This window comes from Leuresthes tenuis, unplaced genomic scaffold, assembly GCF_036924035.1.
Source record: "Leuresthes tenuis unplaced genomic scaffold, fLeuTen1.0.hap1 SCAF_40, whole genome shotgun sequence".
NCBI classification, from domain to species: domain Eukaryota; kingdom Metazoa; phylum Chordata; class Actinopteri; order Atheriniformes; family Atherinopsidae; genus Leuresthes; species Leuresthes tenuis.
This window is the reverse complement of record NW_027325394.1, coordinates 804499-825283: the sequence shown is the minus strand read 5'-3', so window position 1 is coordinate 825283 and position 20785 is coordinate 804499. Positions and strand designations below refer to the sequence as shown.

Here is a 20785-nt window from a genome sequence, read left to right as displayed (position 1 = left end):
TGATGATGTATGGTTGGGCATTCGCACCTTTTCTTACCCATTTTTCAGGAATTATGGGTGGAAATTCACACCTACTTGCAGTCGAACAGCTCTGCTCCCACTTTTGATTATGTTTGGTTGGATATTCAAACCTTTTCTTAACTGCTTTTTACAAACTTTGGTCGGATGTTCACACCTTCTTGCAGCCGAACACCTCCGCTTCCGCTTATGATGGTATATATTCGGGCATTCGAACCTTTTCTTACCCGCTTTTTACCAACTATGGTCGGACATTCGCACCATCTTACAGCGGAACACCTCCGCTCCCTCTTTTGATGGTGTATTTTCGGGCATTCGCACCTTTTCTTACCCGCTTTTTACAAACTATGGTTGGACATTCAAACCTTCTTGTAGCCAAACTCATCCACTCCTGCTTTTGTTGATGTATGGTTGGGCATTCGAACCTACTTGTTGCCCGCTTTTCATTAATTATGGGTGGACATTCAGACCTACTTGCAGCCGAACACCTCGGCTTCCGCTTTTGATGGTGTATATTTTTGCATTCGAACCTTTTCTTACCCGCTTTTTACAAACCATGGTCGGACTTTCACACCTTCTTTTAGCCGAACAACTCCGCTCCCGCTATTGATTGTGTAGAGTCGGGTATTTTAACCTTTTCTTACCCGCTTTTTACCAACTATGGTTGGACATTCACACCTTCTTACAGCGGAACACCTCCGCTCCCTCTTTTGATGGTGTATGTTCGGGCATTCAAACCTTTTCTTACCCGCCTTTTACAAACTATGCTCGGACATTCAAACCTTCTTGTGGCCGAACACATCCACTTCTGCTTTTGATGATGTATAGTTGGGCATTCACACCTCTTCTTACCCATTTTTCAGTAATTATTGGTGGACATTCAGACCTTCTTGCAGCTGAACACCTCTGCTCCCGCTTTTGATGGTGTATAGTCGGGCTTTCGAGGCTTTTCTTCAACGGTGTTTACAAATTATGGTTGGAAATTCAGACCTTGCAGCCGAACACCTCCGCTCCCTCTTTTGATCATACATTGTCGGACATTCGCACCTTGTCTTACCCGCGTTTTACAAACCATGGTCGGACATTCACAGCTTCCTCTCCACCATACTTGTATGGTGGGATAATCACACCCACTTGCATCCGAAGACCTCTGCCCCCACTTTTGTTGATATTTAGTCGGTCATTCACACCTTACCCGTTTTCTTGCAGCCAAACACCTCTGATCTCGCTTTTGATGATGTAAGATTGGGCATTCAGACCTTGCTTTTCCTGCTTTTCACCAACTATAGACGGACATTCACACCTTCTTGCAGCCGAACACTTCCGCTCCACCTTTTAGTTTTCTATCACACCTTTTTTTTCACCGCATTTTATAGATTATGGTTGGAAATTCTCAACCACTCATCGGAAGACCTCTCCTCCCGCTTTTGTTAATATATTTGAACTTTAGTCAGACATTCACACCTACTTGCAGCCGAACACCACCTCTCTAGCTTTTGATGATGTATGGTCCGGCATTCTTACCGTTTCTAACACATTTTTCAGCAATTATGGTAGGACATTCACACCTTCTTGCAGCTGAACACCTCCTCTCCCACTTATGATCATGTGCAGATTGATTTTCGAAAATTTTCTTTCATGTTTTCTAGCAATTAATGATGGACATTTAGACCTTCTTGCAGCTGAACACCTCCGCTCCAGCTTTTGATCATACATTGTCAGGCATTCGAACCTTGTCTTACAAACTTTAGTCAAACATTCACACCTTTTTGCAGCCGAACACAGTTTTTTTCAGCCGAACTTGGGCATTCGAACCTTTTCATACCCACTTTTTACCAACTATGGTCGGACATTCAAACCTTCTTGTAGCCGAACACATCCAGTCCTGCTTTTGATGATGTATGTTCAGGCATTCGAACCTTTTCTTACCAGCTTTTTACAAACTATGCTCGGACATTCAAACCTTCTTGTAGCCGAACACATCCACTCCTGCTTTTGATGATGTATGGTATGGCATTCGAACCTACTTGTTGCCCGCTTTTCATTAATTATGGGTGGACATTCACACCTTGTCGCAGCCAAACACCTCCGCTCCCTGTTTTGATCATGTATGGTTGGACATTCGCACCTTTTCTCACCCGCTTTTTGCAAACTATGGTCGGCCATTCACAGCTTCCTCTCCACCATACTTCTATGGTGGGATATTCACACCCACTTGCATCCGAAGACCTCCGCCCCCACTTTTGTTGATATTTAGTCGGTCATTCGCACCTTACCCACTTTTGGCAAACTATGGCCTTCTTGCAGCCAAAAACCTCTGATCTCGCTTTTGATGATGTAAGGTTGGGCATTCAGACCTTGCTTCACCTGCTTTTCACCAAATATAGTCGGACATTCACACCTTCTTGCAGCCGAACACTTCCGCTCCACCTTTTAGTTTTCTATGGGGCATTCACACCTTTTTTTTCACCGCATTTTATAAAAACACCACAGGAACACCGTATTGAGGCTTTGTTCTGACCGCTCATTCGGTGTCGCGTTTCTTTCAAGCAATTCGCCTGGTTAGCCCGCACTCGGCTCGCTCCCAGGGCCGTGTTAAAGTCTACTTCGCATTCACTCTCTTTTCTTAGCAGACTAAAAGAAAGTTTCATCTTGGGCTCCCTGAAACCTCCATCCTGCACCGCTGTTTGCTTTTTCACAAGAGCAGAGGAGAGCGCACCGTTCCCAGGGGCACTACAGTACCGGGTCGATGCTTGGAGTGAACGGAGCAAGCTCCTTTTTCAACTCCTATTGATACAAATCCATTTAATATGTAGTCCTCGCATAGAGGACACATCAGACATTAAACTGATAAGAACAGATACTACACTTGATCTTAGCCAAAAGGCCGAGAAGCGATAACTGTCCACTGGTTCACGTCCGAGGGCCCTTCCTGGCACAATGCGCACTTGTAGCGGTGTTCTTTTTATGGCCATAGTGTCACTTTGCACCTCGGCCCACCCGCTGCACTGAGCACTCTTCAGCCCTTTTAAATGGTATAACTTTACACTACCGCACGCTCCAGCGAGCACCATTCAAGCAACAACTTTGCACTCCAGCTTCGAACATTGGCACAGTCGCAACAAGTAAGGCGACTCTACTCAGAGAAGTCACTCTGCACAGTAACAAGATTTCTTTTGCACAGACAGAAAGGGCTTTATCCGCAAAGGTAAAGCCTGCCAAAAATAGAAACAACTCATTAGTGCTGCTCAACGTTGTACTTTGCAGTAAAACAAAGAGCAAATCTAAAGATTCAGGAATCCGAGAATAAGCTTACTTCCATGAGTTCTTCACGATTTCGGATTTTGCTATAAAATGAATTCCTTCACTCAAACTAAATTAAAACTGCTAAACCGCTAATCTGTTACATGCAAGGCAGATGTCAAATTCACCGAAATAGGATCTAAGGGTATTTGGCCAATCGAGCTGTAGCAGCTTCGGTAAAAGAGTATAAGTTGAAGAGTTTGTGAATAAAGGTGTGCACACACATAGTGAGTTGTAGGAAAATAGGCAGGGAGCAATGCCGGCTGGGGTATAGGTTCTTGTATGTTGTCTGACTGTTTGATTTGAATGTGTTATGTAAGTGTCCTGTTGAATGTTACATGTTTGGGCTTTGACACGCTTCACTGTGGTTGTTAACTGTGTGGTGTGTCCTGAAATGTTATATGTTTGGGCTGTGTGACATGCTTAATGCTTTTCAGTAGCAACCCACTTATTCATATATAGCAACTGACAACATAAGAAGTCCGGACATACTTTGATAGTAGTTGTAGAAGTATCCTTATTGATAATAGATAAACTAATTCATAGTGATAGAACAGTAGATGAACAGGTGCCTGCACATGTCTCATGAAAATAAAATGGGTGTATGATTGCTGACGGCAGAGCAATACTGCCAAACTTATGAGTTCTTGTGGCAAACTTGATTCAGTGTCTTGACGTGTATACGCTGTTTCGCTGACTTGTCACAAGAAACAAAGTGTGTTTGATAAGATCCGACCATTTTATTACGGGAGGATCAGTATATATGGATTCTGATGTGACTGATAAACTCATTCGTATCTTAAGCATAATCTAATACGTGAGACAACGCCCTGGCACACAATCAAAAAAAAAAAAAGAGAGAGCGGTTTTGTGTCCCCACAGTCCATAATGTAGAAAAGAGAGAAAAAAGCCTTTCTGATTTGTTGTGTGTGCTCACAGTGCAGAGTGTAGAGAAAAGAGAGAAAAGAAAGCCGTTTTGGTGTCACGGGTGTTGTGACTTACACACACACATTTCTGAATTGAGAAAGGAAATTATTTTAGAGGAAGCACTAGAGTTTAGATCCCACATTTGTTGATAGGCATTCATTTAATTTTTCTTTTAATCAGTTTTAAAGTGAATACTAACTGAGAAATGAAAAAGGTGAAGAGTTTAGAAGCTTGGTTCAAGAGCAAAACTTGGTTTATGATCAGCTGAGTCTCTAAACAGAACAGCAAAGGGCTTCATCGAACATTTAAAAAAGATTCAGATTGTTAGAATATCCAGAATTTATAGGAATGGTGGTGATTACTCTTATTTTCTACAATGGAAATAACTGCACCATGTCTGTTTTATGAATTTAAGGGGCTAAAAAGTTTTGTTCTCGTTTTTCTATGATTAACCGAATGTATGTGAGAGTCCAAACAGACAGAAGGGTTACGGCCGAGCGCTGGACCTTCCAAAAAAGATGAGACAGGCTGGACCCGTGCCATACTAGTTAAGGCCTGCCTGTGGATTACAGGTTCTTTAAACTCTCACACACACAAACTCACACACGTTCGCACACATACACCCATACACACACACATTCTTGAACTTGCTGCAAGATTAAACCTTTGCATTAACTGACTCCAGCAACTCTGAGTCTCATTGAGAGACTTTTCTCAACAATTGGGTCCTCAAACCAGATCTCAACGTTTTTTCCGCTGTCCAGGGTCGGAGCTGAAACCGTGCACGGGGGAGTCCAGTACTCCTAATGAAAGACCCCCTGCTGAATTGCGGTAATTAGGGGCCAGTGTCCACTGAAAGGGGAAAAAGGGACGAGATCGTACTTTTGAATCAATGGCCAGAAGCCATTGGCAGTGCAGGCATCAACAATAATGGTGTTATTTCACCCATTAACACTTAAGGTACCTCATGCAGTGGCTGTGATATGGTTACTTAACAAAATATCTTTACCAGACATCTCTCCTACATAACAGTTCTTCTTTCACAGCCACACCTTGTTGTCGAGAGATGTGCTACACTTAATCCATCCACACTGCTACCTACCCCACAGATGGAAAGCCTCATGATTGCATGTCAGAAATAACCATCAGTGTTTTACCCAGGCCAGACTTAACTGATATACATTATGAAAATGCAGAAATAACTATATTTATTCAACAGATCAAAGCAAAAAACCCTGATGGCACAAATGCTACAGGATTTGCAGTAGTAACAGAAACTGAAGTTTTCTTAAAACAACCACTACCAAAAAATTACTCTGTTCAAGCAGTCGAATTGGTAGCTTTAACTGAAGCTTGTAAATTAAATAACAAAAAGGTTGTTAACGTTTACACTGACAGTCAGTATGCCTTCTCAACTGTACATGTGTTAACACAGCATTGGAAAAACAGGTATGTTGACATCCACAGCTAAATGTATAAACTACAAATATTTTAGCATTATTAGATGTTATTCAATTGCCATCTACAATAGACTCGTATGAATGACCGGAAGGAAAACCATACTGCCAAAGAATTTGTTTAAATATGCTGCAGTATTGAGCCACGGACCATGTCATGTCTCAACAGGAGGGATGGAAGCAATAATGAACCAGGTTTTTACAGCATATGGTTTTACTAATTATTAAAAACATTTTTTTAGAATAAATAAATGAATAAAGTTTTGTCTAGCAGGTCAAATATGTGCAAAATACATTCCACAGGGCAATCTAAGACCAAAACGAAGATAATTCCCTAAGCCAGTGTATCTTTTTCAACATATTTGTTTGGATTTCATTATTTCATTATTTTGTAGATTTCATTGAACTAAATTAATGTTAAGGGAAACGATTCTGCTCAGTGACAACAGAGGTTTTTACCAAATGGTCTGAAATATTTCCATGTGCACAAGCAGATGCACTCTCAGTAGCAAAATCACGCGTAAAATAACTCATTTCTAGATTTGAAATTCCTGAAAAGATCTTCAGTGATAATTTGACACACTTTGTAAACAATGTCATCTCACTGATGGCAAAGAACTTAAAATAGACCTTAGAAACCACTGTGATATAGAAGGTTTCGCTAACACATTGGAATTGTTTTACTATTTACATATGCATGTGCAGTGAAGAATTGCTTGCTGCTGATAAATGCAAAGAAGAACAGCTTACACATAAATGCTCACATATAGGCTGCTGAATGCAATGAAGACCTGCTTATCCAGTAAAGTTCAATGTCAATGTGTAATATCCAATTAGGATTTGCAAAACAGTGAAGTTAAACAATGAATGGGTCCATAGTCGGTATGAGAAGACTACAGGAATATTTACCTGGGTGTACGTTCAAACAGAGATGAGAAAATTGCGATAAATTATTGTTTGTTTGTTTGTTAGTATGTATATGAATGTTATGTGTATAAACTGTGTTGAGTTGTAGTTACTCAGTAGTGTCTCAGTGACACAACCGACGGGGGAAGCCTTGCGGTGACAACAAAAGCAGTGTTTTACTGATCAGTCAAGTTGCTCCAGTGTACTCCATACAAACTGGTTGGCTACTGAAGGGATAGAAAATGGGGAATACTTGTTTTAAAGCAAACAAGGAATTAGATGGGAAAAATACATGTTTTAACGGGACCCAGACAATATTATATAGATGTCGCCACTGAAGTAAAGAACATTTACGTGGGATGGTGTGAGGGTCCTCGTTTGGCTGACGTTCGCCGATATGCTCGCCATGCTCAGAACCAAGTTGAGACGCGTAAGACAACCAAAAGGGACAAGTGTGAAAAGGAGCTGCATGTGGCAACCATGACCATGTATTACGCAGTTGGTGTAAACAGAGGACGAGGCCGAAGTCGAAGACGTGGACGTGTGGGAGAGGAGCCACGCCAGAGCTATGATCCGAATATTTGTTTTTACTGTGGCCAGACTGGACACTGGAAGAAGGACTGTCCACAGCTAAAAAGTGATGAAATTGGGCAAAAGGCTGACTGAGGGTGGGAGGCAGGTTCTGGACGTCACGCGGCAGCGGAGCCTCCACTAATGGGTGATAGCACAAACACACTCACACATTTTTCCTGCTCTGTGTAGTGAAGCAACGCTTGCCGACTGTGATTCACGTAGTAAAGTTTTGCATGCTATTTCCGTCCTAGAGCAAAGATATTTCTCTCAGAATATAGGAACTTATGTTCATCAGTAGTGACGTCAGGGGAGTTTGATTGTCCTCCAAAGTTAAGTGGAAACCACGTTTACTGTATGTCTGCATCAGGCCAGGTTGTGAAGGAGAAAATGACAATGCCCATTGCGTGTTGTCACTCCCGATGAGCTCTCCTTCAAACACTCATTTTTGTTATCAGAGTTGTGTCCCATTAACCTGATGGGCTGTGATCTCATGTGTAAATTAGGCATTATTTTAACTTCTACACCAGAGGGTGTTAAGGTTATGTTACAGCCTGACAAAGTTTTCACAGCAGTGCAGTTTGATTCATCGGCACTTACATATGCTTATGAGTGGAAACTTCCCAGCTCTCCTTTTTCACAACAACTAGTGGAAGAAGCAAAAGCGTTAGTTTCACCCCATTCTGATTTCATGCAACCTACTGATTTGCACTGCACATCACACATTTCTTTGGGGCCTGACAATGACTATGAGAAGAAGTGAAAAAATATGTGCGCCTACTTTATTGGCTGTGTCGCTCACTCCAGAGCATTTAGATTTTTTTAATGTTTGTGGTACTCGCCCTCACATTTCCTTGGCCAAACGTACACACTGGCAGTGACAAGGTGTGGGAGAGTTTGTTGCTACATGTCAGAAAGAAATGGAGTGGACTGTTTCACCTGCTGATCCAAATTTGATGTTTTCTGAATGATTGTCAGCATACAAAAAAACATTTTTGAGTACAATGCATTGTCAAAGAACTGTGGACTTAATTCCTACCACAGAATCACATTTCGAAGCATGTTTTTTATCTGAAACAGATTTGTCTTCGATACCCATGTTGGCTGAAGTGCCCAATGATCTTTGGGCTAAGAGCAAATATGATGTGGGGTTGATAAAAGGCTGTGAACCAGTAATTGTCACCCCTAAATCAGACTTTTGTCCATGTAAAAAACAATACCCTTTTAAGCCTGAAGCAATTAAAGGGATTAAACCTGTTTTTCAATCTTTTCAGAAAACAGGCGTTATTGTTCCTTTTGAAAATTCACCTGTGCTTACTCCATTGTTTCCTGTTAAAAAGATTAAAGATGCTGGCCAGCCAGATGAATGGCGTTTTGTACAGGACCTCCAAGCGGTGAATGCTGCAGTTCAGCCACATGCTCCTACTGTGCCCAACCCACACACTATTTTGTCTCAAATTACATCAGATGCACAGTTTTTCTCAGTGGTTGACTTGTCGCCAGTGCACCCTGATAGCCCATTTTGGTTTGCTTTTTAGTTTGAAGGGAGATCTTGGACTTTTACCCGGTTATGCCAGGGGTACTGTGAAAGTCCCACTATTTACAATGCTGCCCTCAAAGCTAGTCTGGATTAACTTCAATCAACCACAGGCTCTGCTCTTTTGCAGTATGTGGATGACATCATTTTATGTAGTCCATCTAAACAACAGTGTGAAAAAGACCAAATGACTCAAATAACTTTCTTGCTTTCAAAATTTTTCCTCTAGTGACGCTGACTTAGAGAGGGATGAAGATAATCATGTTTAATTGTTCATGTTTTGATTGTTTATCATTGGACCCTTTATTACTATGATGCCTGCATTTTAAACTCACGTTGTGTGCAACTGCAGGCTGATGTTTTACAGATAAAGTTATTATTTTCCTTGTTTCTTTTGGGTTGATTAATATAATGGTATTATTATAATCAAAAGGGAGGAATGTAATGGAAAATAATTCTTATATGCATTGTATTGAGTGTTACTGTGTATAACCTGCAAATGACCGAGCTGCAAGGTACCACCCTGCCCTGTTTTCTTAAATTCCTCTTTACAATGGTGGGCTTGTTATAATGAGATAGCTGCACTTTAGGGGGGACAGGGTTAGGCTGGTATTTACGAGTGTGTCTGGGTAACCTCAACTGATGGTTGGGGAGGAAAGTTAGAAGAACAATCAATTATACCCAAAAACAGATGACGTGATGAGCGGGCAATATAACTGTGTGTTTTTGCTTCAGTGGTCAGAGCAACTCTGTATTCTGTACTGTGTTGTTCTCTCTTGCAATATATTATTATTAAAGTCTCTTATCTCCTCACAAGAAAATAACTGACTCCCCAAATGCAAGTGTCAGGACAAATGATCAAACTTCTCCAAGCTTCAGTCTGCAGAGAAGTACAAGACAGGGTTGCTCACTTTCTCCCTCACTTTTTGCTATTTTCATCAAACCTTTAGCAGCTGCTATCAGACAAGATAGAAATATTAAAGACATCCAACCCCAAAATATTGAGCATAAAATAAGTCTTTATGCTGATGATGTATTACTTTTCCTTCAGAACTCACAGACGTCTCTCACTCACGATCACACTCATAAATAAATTCTCAGCACTTTCTGACTACTCTATCAATTGGTCTAAGACCACAGTTCTGCCCATTAACTGTAGGGTCCAGAATATACCTGCGATCACTTTACAGTCAGGAAAGATTAGATATTTAGGCATAAACATTTCCTCCAGGCTCTCAGAGCTAACAAAGCTAATTTATGTGCAATTATTAAAGACAGTAGAGGACAATCTCTCTCGTTGGAAGTCCTTACCTATATCACTTATGGGGAGAGTTACAACCATTAAAATGATGATACTACCAAAAGTTAACTATTTGTTCTCAATGATCCCCATAAAACCAACCTGCTACTTGGTTTAAGTCACTAGATTCATGCATCTCCAAATTTCCGTGGAAAAACAAACCACCACGTATTAGTTTAAAAACCCTACAGAAGACCAAGGACAGTGGTGGATTAGATTTACCTAATTTTCAGCACTATTCCTTAGCCAATAGGTTACAGTATATATCAAAATGGTTTAAACCTAGCCCAATAGATGAACATGGATAAATATAGAACAAGCATTGTGTGATAATCTGGAAATCTCTGACCTGCCACTTATTAGTCAAAACGTAAAAAATCACAAATGTTTCAAAAGCATTAACATCAGCACCTCTCTGACAGCCTGGTGGGAATTTCTTAAAATAACAAAGTCTTCACTTGTCCCGTGTAAGCTTACACCCATCTGGAACAATCCTGACATCCTGCAAAACAAAAAAATGCTAAACTTTACTCTGTGGAAGATCAAAGGAATCAAACATCTGGAACATATAATCCAAAATGGACATTTTATTTCATTTGATGAGCTCATATCACAACATGAGATAGGCAGCAATAAATTCCTAGAATATCAACAACTTAAGTCTATAATAACAAAGAAATATATCCTCCACCAACCAGACTTACAACTCCCGATTAGGGTAGCAGAATTTCTAAGCATCTGCACCCCAAAACTACTATCAAAAATATATAAATTATTGTCTAAGATAGATGACACAATGTCTCTACCGTCCTCAAAATGGGAGGCAGATTTATCCATCAGTTCTAGTCATAGCTTCTGGCCACAAATATGTTTGAACACCTTCAGAATGACTCAAAATCCTAATTTACAGCTCATACAATACAAAATTCTTCATAGAACACACTATACAGGACAAAGGATGTTCAGGATGGGTCTAACACACTCAAACATCTGCTCACATTGCACAGATAACACACCTGATGATTATGCACACGCTTTGTGGTTTTGTGTGCCTGTCCAGAAGTTCTGGCTTGAAGTCTGTGCGGACCTATCAACATGGCTAAAGTGTAGCATTCCTGCATGCCCCACACTGTGCATACTGGGTGACTTAGACAACATCAACGTGGAATTTAGCTTAGCACACATGATCCTCACAGTGTTATGTATAGCAAAGAAAACTATTCTCATGAACTGGAAAGCGAAGAACAATCTGTGTATTAACCAGTTTAGAAATTTTCTTTTAGATTATATTAGCATGGAAACAATGTCTGCCTCCTCAAAACATCAATTGGCTGAATTTAATTCTCTCTGGTCCCCTCTGATTAGCTTGATCACATAGTGTTGGTGGTGGGTTGCTGTCCCGTCGCTCTGGGCGGTTGGGTGTGTGCTGGGGGGGGCTGTGTGGCTTCGGGCGTCTGGTGGTCTCTCGGGTCGTGGGGACCGGGTTGTTCATTGCTGGGGGGGACTGTGTGTCGGGCTTGGAGGGCAGTTTTGGGGGCTTGCGGGTGGGGCTGTCTTGCGGTGTGGGGCGGGGTCCCTTAGGGGCCTTGGGGTGGTGGCTGCTGGCTCTGTACCGGGTGACCGGGCCGCTCTGGCGTGGGTGGTGGAGCTGGGCCTGGACCTGGTGGCTTGCCGCTGCCTTGCGCCCGGGGCGGGGCCCTGCCTGTGCCTGGGGGGTCTGGGTTGCCCTGGACATGCCACAATATGCGTGGGTTGGTGCAGATCCTGGTGCCGGCCTTGTTGCTCTGGGAACTCCAAGGTGTCCGCAGGTGGTTATTTTTTTTAGGGTGTTGGGGCGTGCGGTGAGGGGGAGGGGGTCTGTGTGGGGGTGTGCTTTTCCCCTGTTGGGGGGGGCCTGGGTGATGGTGGGTCTCGCTGCTGCGACTGGTGTGACCGGGTGATTTGTTTGTTTGTTTGTTTGATTTTTGTTGTTGTTTGTTTGTTTTTGTAGAGGTCCTCCGGGGTGGGGTTGGGTTGAGTGGGGTGGGGCGGGATGGGTTCCTTCTGGGGGTACAGTAGCTCCCGGAATATGGTGACTGCAGGCCCCGAGCCTGGTGGACATCAGGCCCTCCTGCCCTGTGTTGGGTCCCAGGTAGCGGGGATGCCTATTGCAGCCAGTCTCTGGCTGCCCTCTCCGGGGTGGGAGGGACCAGGAGGATGAATTAATTATTCTGCTAGTTTATATATTGTAAACATAAACAATAAACATTTATAAAACTTCCCTTGGCAAAGCAAATCTGTTTGGCATAAAGGTATTCAGACTACAATTCTGCTGCCATAATGCACAATTCCGGATTTTGATATAAAATGAATTCCTTCACTCAAACCAAGTTAAAACTGCTTTGTCCTTCATATTTTTGCATGTCTAAATAGGTTTCAGGCATAAAATTCTTCATATTACCCTGTATGTGAAAGAAGCATACTTGTGATGGAGCAATACACTCCTTTTGGGTAACCTAAACTGATGGTTGGGGAGGAAAGTTAGAAGAACAATCAACTATCAACCAAAGACAGATGACGTGATGAGCGGGCAATATAACTGTGTTTTTGCTTCAGTGGTCAGAGCAACTCTGTATTCTGTACTGTGTTGTTCTCTCTTTCAAGATATTATTATTAAAGCCTCTTATCTCCTCAGAAGAAAATAACTGACTCTGTGCGTTACTAAATTTCCACCACAATTTTGGCGTCACGAACAGGATCCCTCGACTGGTGTCTCTGGACCGGATCGCAGTGCATGGCCAGCCTGGACTGAAGTAGCTGTTCCAGCCTCATACCTCCAAGGCCTTTTCTGAGAGAGAGGACTGGCAGGTCCTTTTCTTGAATACCAGCGCTGGGATCATTTTTGAAATATGATAGTCTGAGACGATAGGACTGCTTTTTAGTTTTTATTTGAATAAAAGAGTGTTTCCCGGTTGTGTCATCAGTGAGACAGAGATTTCATGAGTAAGTGAAACTTTTGAAGCAGTCCGAAGAAGTGTGAAGTACTCCGAAGAAGTGTGAGTACAGATTAAGGTCCTCATTGGAGACGTCCTTTGAGTGAAGGAATATATTTCCCCATTCCAAGTCTGAGAATGGGAAACAGTAGGTCTCAGACTTTTGACCCTACCGGGGGACCTAAGCATGATGAAATGAAAAAGACATATGGTCCAGAGGTTTTCCACCTGAAGGTTCTTTTAGTATGTTAGAAATAAGAAAATTAGAAGAAAAGTTTTGCAAATATGAGAAAGAGATGAAGCAAAAAAAAGAAAATTAAGTTTAAATAAGAAGTAAGAAAGGTATAGAATTTTGGAAAAAATAAAGTGTATTAAGAGAAAGAAAGGAAAATGTTAAACAAATGCCATGACGGAATGATGATAATAATTTAGTATTAGCTGTGCCGGATCCAGACCTGGACTCCTGCCCTGCAACAACAACAGCCAGCCCTGCCACAAGCCTCTCGGGAAGAAGGGACTTCTTCCATCCTCCCTCTGGAAGAAATTCCATCATTCTCACAACATCAGTTACATAGGTCTGATGATGAGGAAAAGGAAGACGTTTGGTTCTCCAGCGTACCTGCCCAAGAACTTTTAACGCAAGTGACAAAAATCCTTTACCCACAATCTGGACTTCAGAGATCTAAACGTGAGAAAAAACAAAACCAGATTCAAACCATGCCTATGGTTAAAGTTGCAGTTCCCACTGGACCATTACTGGTTTATCGACCCTGGACTGAGACTGACATCATGGAAGCATAACAATGCTTACCAGATCCAGAGATTTCTGGACCCCATTTTGCTGACGAGTTGCGAGATTTCTGCGCACAATCTGCCCGACTGGGGTTGAATTGCGTCGCACATTGGCAAAAAAGTTCAAACCGACCGACCTCTGCAAAATAGAGGCCAGTATGCTACAACTGGATTTGCGACCTACCAACAGTGAACGAGGACATAATGATAACGCTCAATATGAAGCAGCCATCCAAAGACTGTGTCAAGCCATCACCACTCAATTTCCAACCAAAATCAATATGTCCCACATTTACACCTGCAAACAGAAACCCGGTGAAGGGACTGATGATTTTGTACACCGCATCCTTGAGGAAGTCAGCAAGCACAGCGGTCATCAGAGACCAAGGGATTTGGGTAATGAATCAGGACCATGGGAGAGTATTGCATGCAATGCAATAATTAAAGGCCTCATGCCAGATGTCGCCACTGAAGTAAAGAACATTTACGTGGGATGGTGTGAGGGTCCTCGTTTGGCTGACGTTCGCCGATATGTTTGCCATGCTCATAACCAAGTTGAGACGCGTAAGACAACCAAAAGGGACAAGTGTGAAAAGGAGCTGCATTTGGCAGCCATGACCATGTATTACGCAGTTGGTGTAAACAGAGGACGAGGCCGAAGTTGAAGACGTGGACGTGTGGGAGAGGAGGTCGAAATGGGCCACGCCAGAGCTATGATCCGAATATTTGTTTTTACTGTGGCCAGACTGGACACTGGAAGAAGGACTGTCCACAGCTGAAAAGTGATGAAATTGGGCAAAAGGCTGACTGAGGGTGGGAGGCAGGTTCTGGACGTCACGCGGCAGCGGAGCCTCCACTGATGGGTGATAGCACAAACACACTCACACATTTTTCCTGCTCTGTGTAGTGAAGAAACGCTTGCCGACTGTGATTCACGTAGTAAAGTTTTGCATGCTATTTCCGTCCTAGAGCAAAGATATTTCTTTCAGAATATAGGAACTTATGTTCATCAGTAGTGACGTCAGGGGAGTTTGATTGTCCTCAAAAGTTAAGTGGAAACCACGTTTACTGTATGTCTGCCTCAGGCCAGGTTGTGAAGGAGAAAATGACAATGCCCATTGCGTGTTGTCACTCCCGATGAGCTCTCCTTCAAACACTCATTTTTGTTATCAGAGTTGTGTCCCATTAACCTGATGGGCTGTGATCTCATGTGTAAATTAGGCATTATTTTAACTTCTACACCAGAGAGTGTTAAGGTTATGTTACAGCCTGACAAAGTTTTCACAGCAGTGCAGTTTGATTCATCGGCACTTACATATGCTTATGAGTGGAAACTTCCCAGCTCTCCTTTTTCACAACAACTAGTGGAAGAAGCAAAAGCGTTAGTTTCACCCCTTTCTGATTTCATGCAACCTACTGATTTGCACTGCACATCACACATTTCTTCGGGGCCTGACAATGACTATGAGAAGAAGTGAAAAAATATGTGCGCCTACTTTATTGGCTGTGTCGCTCACTCCAGAGCACTTCGATTTTTTTAATGTTTGTGGTACTCGCCCTCACATTTCCTTGGCCAAATGTACACACTGGCAGTGACAAGGTGTGGGAGAGTTTGTTGCTACATGTCAGAAAGAAATGGAGTGGACCGTTTCACCTGCTGATCCAAATTTGATGTTTTCTGAACGATTGTCAGCATACAAAAAAACATTTTTGAGTACAATGCATTGTCAAAGAACTGTGGACTTAATTCCTACCACAGAATCACATTTTGAAGCATGTTTTTTATCTGAAACAGATTTGTCTTCGATACCCATGTTGGCTGAAGTGCCCAATGATCTTTGGGCTAAGAGCAAATATGATGTGGGGTTGATAAAAGGCTGTGAACCAGTAATTGTCACCCCTAAATCAGACTTTTGTCCATGTAAAAAACAATACCCTTTTAAGCCTGAAGCAATTAAAGGGATTAAACCTGTTTTTCAATCTTTTCAGAAAACAGGCGTTATTGTTCCTTTTGAAAATTCACCTGTGCTTACTCCATTGTTTCCTGTTAAAAAGATTAAAGATGCTGGCCAGCCAGATGAATGGCGTTTTGTACAGGACCTCCAAGCGGTGAATGCTGCAGTTCAGCCACATGCTCCTACTGTGCCCAACCCACACACTATTTTGTCTCAAATTACATCAGATGCACAGTTTTTCTCAGTGGTTGACTTGTCGCCAGTGCACCCTGATAGCCCATTTTGGTTTGCTTTTTAGTTTGAAGGGAGATCTTGGACTTTTACCCGGTTATGCCAGGGGTACTGTGAAAGTCCCACTATTTACAATGCTGCCCTCAAAGCTAGTCTGGATTAACTTCAATCAACCACAGGCTCTGCTCTTTTGCAGTATGTGGATGACATCCTTTTATGTGGTCCATCTAAACAACAGTGTGAAAAAGACAGTGAATCTGTTGAAACATCTTCCTTCTTATGGCCATAAAGCCAGCCTTTCTAAGTTACAGTATGTACAGGACGAAGTCACCTTTTTGGGTCATGTGATTTCTAAGGATGGGCGCTCACTTTCTCCTAAACGTGTTGCTGCAGTTCAGATCATTCCTAAACCGGTTACTAAAAAACAGCTTATGTCATTCTTAGGTATAACATCTTACTGCAGGAACTTTATTCCTAACTACTCTTTTCTCGAAGCTCTCTTAGGTGCTCTTATCCATGGTAAAGGCAGCTGCAGTTCTGACATGCAGCTCCAGCCTTTAGTCAGCTTAAGCTGGCTCTTCAAACAGCACCAACACTTGGCATTCCAGATCCTCATAAACCTTTCATACAGGCAGTTGATGAGAAGCATGGTTGTATGACATCTGTTCTTATGCAGGAACATGGGGCAGGCAAAGGCCAGTGGCTCATTTCTCAGCAAAACTGGACTCTGTGGCTGCAGGCCTGCCTGGTTGTCTTCGTGCTGTTGCAGCTGCAGAGAAAGCTGTCCTGGCCTCCCAAGATATTGTGGGCTACGCTAATTTGACTGTTTTGGTTCCTCATGCTGTTGCCTTTATTCTTCTCGAGCAGAAAACTTCACATCTTTCAACTGCTCGTTGGCTCAGATACACCTCTGTGATATGCCAAATGTCACTGTTAAACGTTGTACTGTTCTGAATCCTGCTACTTTGCTTCCGACTCCTGAGGATGGGGAGCCTCAGCTGTTTTGGAACAAGTTTGTACACCCCGACCTGATCTTTTAGAGACTCCTCTTCCAAACTCTGACATGATTCTTTTTGTAGATGGATCAGCTTTGCGTGATCCAGCCACAGGTACTAACTGTGTTTGGTTTGCAGTATGTTCTTCACATGACACTTTGTTGTCTGGTTCTCTTCCTAAACATTTCTCCGCTCAAACTACTGAACTTATTGCACTTACTGAAGCTTGTAAGTTGGCAGCTGGTAAGTCTGTCACTATTTACACAGATTCCAGATATGCTTTTGGTGTTGTTCATGACTTTGGTGCGCTGTGGAAACAGAGGCATTTCCTTAAATCAGATGGTAAATGGTAAATGGTAAATGGACTTGTACTTGTATAGCGCTTTTCTAGTCTAGCTGACCACTCAAAGCGCTTCACTACATGCCGCATTCACCCCACTCACACACATTCATACAGCACGTCTTAGGGGATAACTACGTGCTTTCTAAGCATTCACACACATTCATACCCCCAATGATACACTGGGGGAGCAACGTGGGGTTCAGTGTCTTGCCCAAGGACGCTTCGACATGTATCCTGGGGAAGCCAGAGTCGAACCACCGATTGGTGGGCGACTGCTCTTCCTCCTGAGCTACAGCCGCCCTATTCTGAACTCCAAGCAGGTTTCTGATCTTCTTGATGCGATCCATTTGCCTACAGCAATCTCGGTCTGTAAGTGTGCGGCTCACACTAACTCAGACGATCCTGTTGCTTGTGGTAATGCCAGAGCTGATGCTGCAGCTAAGCAAGCAGCTAATTTTTTTCCTGTTTTTGCTTCCCCCTCTTTGCAGGCAGAAGACTCCCTCACAGATCTCCATGCTTTGCAAACTTTTGCCTCTGCAGATGAAATTTGGTCCTCTGGACGCATTTGGTCCTCTGTGGGTGCAACTTATATGGATGGTGTTTGGATGGGACCTGAGGGTAAACCCTGTCTACCTAAACATTTTTTTCCTCATTTTTCAAAATTGACACATGGGTTGAACCATGTGTCAAAAGGAGGGATGCTGAATGCACTCACTGCTCAGTGGTTCACAAAAGGGTTCAGTTCATATGCGCAAAAATACTGTCAGTCATGTATGGTTTGTGCCACACACAAATGTGCACATGCTGGTGCACATGCTGGTTACAAATAAGAAAATACAAACAACAAACAGTTTCTTCCATGGTTCACAGCATGTGTATGATCATCTTCATCACAGGTCTCAGTAAGGATGTTTCAATCTTCGGTGTCAGAGGTTACTAGCACTTAACACACCGGTGGAGTACAGCTTTTACTGCTGACTCTTATCTTTGTCCTTCCAGGCGTGTTGGTTAGGCTGATGTATGTCAGGGTGGAAGTCATCTACTGGTTCTGGTACCTTCTTACAGTGACTGGCATGAATCCAGGTTGCTCTCTCTGCAACTTTAACAGCTGTATGAGTGACCAGTAGCACCTGGAACGGGCCTTGCCAACGTTTGGACTTCCAATGTTTCCTGCGAAGTTCCTTCACCACCTGTCATCTGGTTGGAGTGGTGTGTTTTCTGTGGCTGGAAGGGCTGCTTTTACTGTCTGTGAAACTTGAGATAGAACAGTGGAAAGGTTTCGACAGTAAGACAACATAGCATCATCACAAACAGTTGTGGAAGGGAGGGGTCTGGTTACAGGTCCCAATCCCAGGTTAGGAGGTCTGCCAAATAAAATTTCAAATGGGCTGAGATTCACTTGAGCTCTGATTCTCATTCTCATGTAGGTAAGCACAATAGGTAATGTTTTTGTCCATGGCAGACCTGTTTCTTCACAACATTTGGCTAACTTGGACTTTAATGTACCATTTTCTCTTTCCACAGCACCTCCACTCTGTGGATGATAAGCACAATGTGTGCGCAAGGTTATTCCCAGGAATTTACCAACCTCAGTCAATGCAGTGTTTACAAAATGTGTGCCATTATCACTGCTGATCTTCTCTGGAATGCCCCATCTAGGAATGATTTCTGTTTAGCAGTGCTTTAGTCACTGCATTACTGTTTGCATGTTTTGCAGGGAAAACTTCAACCCATTTACTAAACACGTCCACTATTACTAGTGCATATTTCTTTCCTTCAGCTGGTGTGAGTTCAACAAAATCCATCATCAAATGTTCAAAAGGTTTCTCTGATGGAGGGTGTGCAACTTGCGATGTGTGTAATGCCTTTCCTACATTATGTGTGGCACAAACCATACATGACTGACAGTATTTTTGCGCATATGAACTGAACCCTTTTGTGAACCACTGAGCAGTGAGTGCATTCAGCATCCCCCCTTTTGACACATGGTCCAACCCATGTGTCAATTTTGAAAAATGAGGAAAAAAATGTTTAGGTAGACAGGGTTTACCATCAGGTCCCATCCAAACACCATCCATATAAGTTGCACCCACAGAGGACCAAATGCGTCCAGAGGACCAAATTTCATCTGCAGAGGCAAAAGTTTGCAAAGCATGGAGATCTGTGAGGGAGTCTTCTGCCTGCAAAGAGAGGGAAGCGAAAACAGGAAAAGATTTAGCTGCTTGCTTAGCTGCAGCATCAGCTCTGGCATTGCCACAAGCAACAGGATTGTCTGAGTTAGTGTGAGCCGCACACTTACAGACCGAGATTGCTGTAGGCAAAAGGATCGCATCAAGAAGATCAGAAACCTGCTTGGAGTTCAGAATAGTTTTACCATCTGATTTAAGGAAATGCCTGTGTTTCCACAGCGCACCAAAGTCATGAACAACACCAAAAGCATATCTGGAATCTGTGTAAATAGTGACAGACTTACCAGCTGCCAACTTACAAGCTTCAGTAAGTGCAATAAGCTCAGTAGTTTGAGCAGAGAAATGTTTAGGAAGAGAACCAGACAACAAAGTGTCATGTGAAGAACATACTGCAAACCAAACACAGTTAGTACCTGTGGCTGGATCACGCAAAGCTGATCCATCTACAAAAAGAATCATGTCAGAGTTTGGAAGAGGAGTCTCTAAAAGTTCAGGTCGGGGTGTACAAACTTGTTCCAAAACAGCTTCACAGTCATGAGGCTCCCCATCCTCAGGAGTCGGAAGCAAAGTAGCAGGATTCAGAACAGTACAACGTTTAACAGTGACATTTGGCATATCACGGAGCACAGAGGTGTATCTGAGCCAACAAGCAGTTGAAAGATGTGAAGTTTTCTGCTCGAGAAGAATAATGGCAACAGTATGAGGAACCAAAACAGTCAAATTAGCGTAGCCCACAATATCTTGGGAGGCCAGGACAGCTTTCTCTGCAGCTGCAACAGCACGAAGACAACCAGGCAGGCCTGCAGCCACAGAGTCCAGTTTTGCTGAGAAATGAGCCACTGGCCTTTGCCTGCCCCATGTTCCTGCATAAGAACAGATGTCATACAACCATGCTTCTCATCAACTGCCTGTATGAAAGGTTTATGAGGATCTGGAATGCCAAGTGTCGGTGCTGTTTGAAGAGCCAGCTTAAGCTCACTAAAGGCTGATTCAGCCTCAGGAGTCCATGGAACACGATCAGCTGACTGGAGCTGCATGTCAGAACTGCAGCTGCCTTTACCATGGATAAGAGCACCTAAGAGAGCTTCGAGAAAAGAGTAGTTAGGAATAAAGTTCCTGCAGTAAGATGTTATACCTAAGAATGACATAAGCTGTTTTTTAGTAACCGGTTTAGGAATGATCTGAACTGCAGCAACACGTTTAGGAGAAAGTGAGCGCCCATCCTTAGAAATCACATGACCCAAAAAGGTGACTTCGTCCTGTACAAACTGTAATTTAGAAAGGCTGGCT

At 42.8% G+C, this 20785-nt stretch overlaps 1 non-coding gene across 1 annotated transcript; it reads right to left on the bottom strand.

Moving 5' to 3' along the window:
• Positions 1-2726: 2726 nt before the first annotated feature.
• On the bottom strand, positions 2727-2917 carry LOC140285441 (U2 spliceosomal RNA). The gene has a single exon (XR_011910479.1). It is a non-coding gene; the product is annotated as a U2 spliceosomal RNA (small nuclear RNA).
• Positions 2918-20785: the final 17868 nt, after the last annotated feature.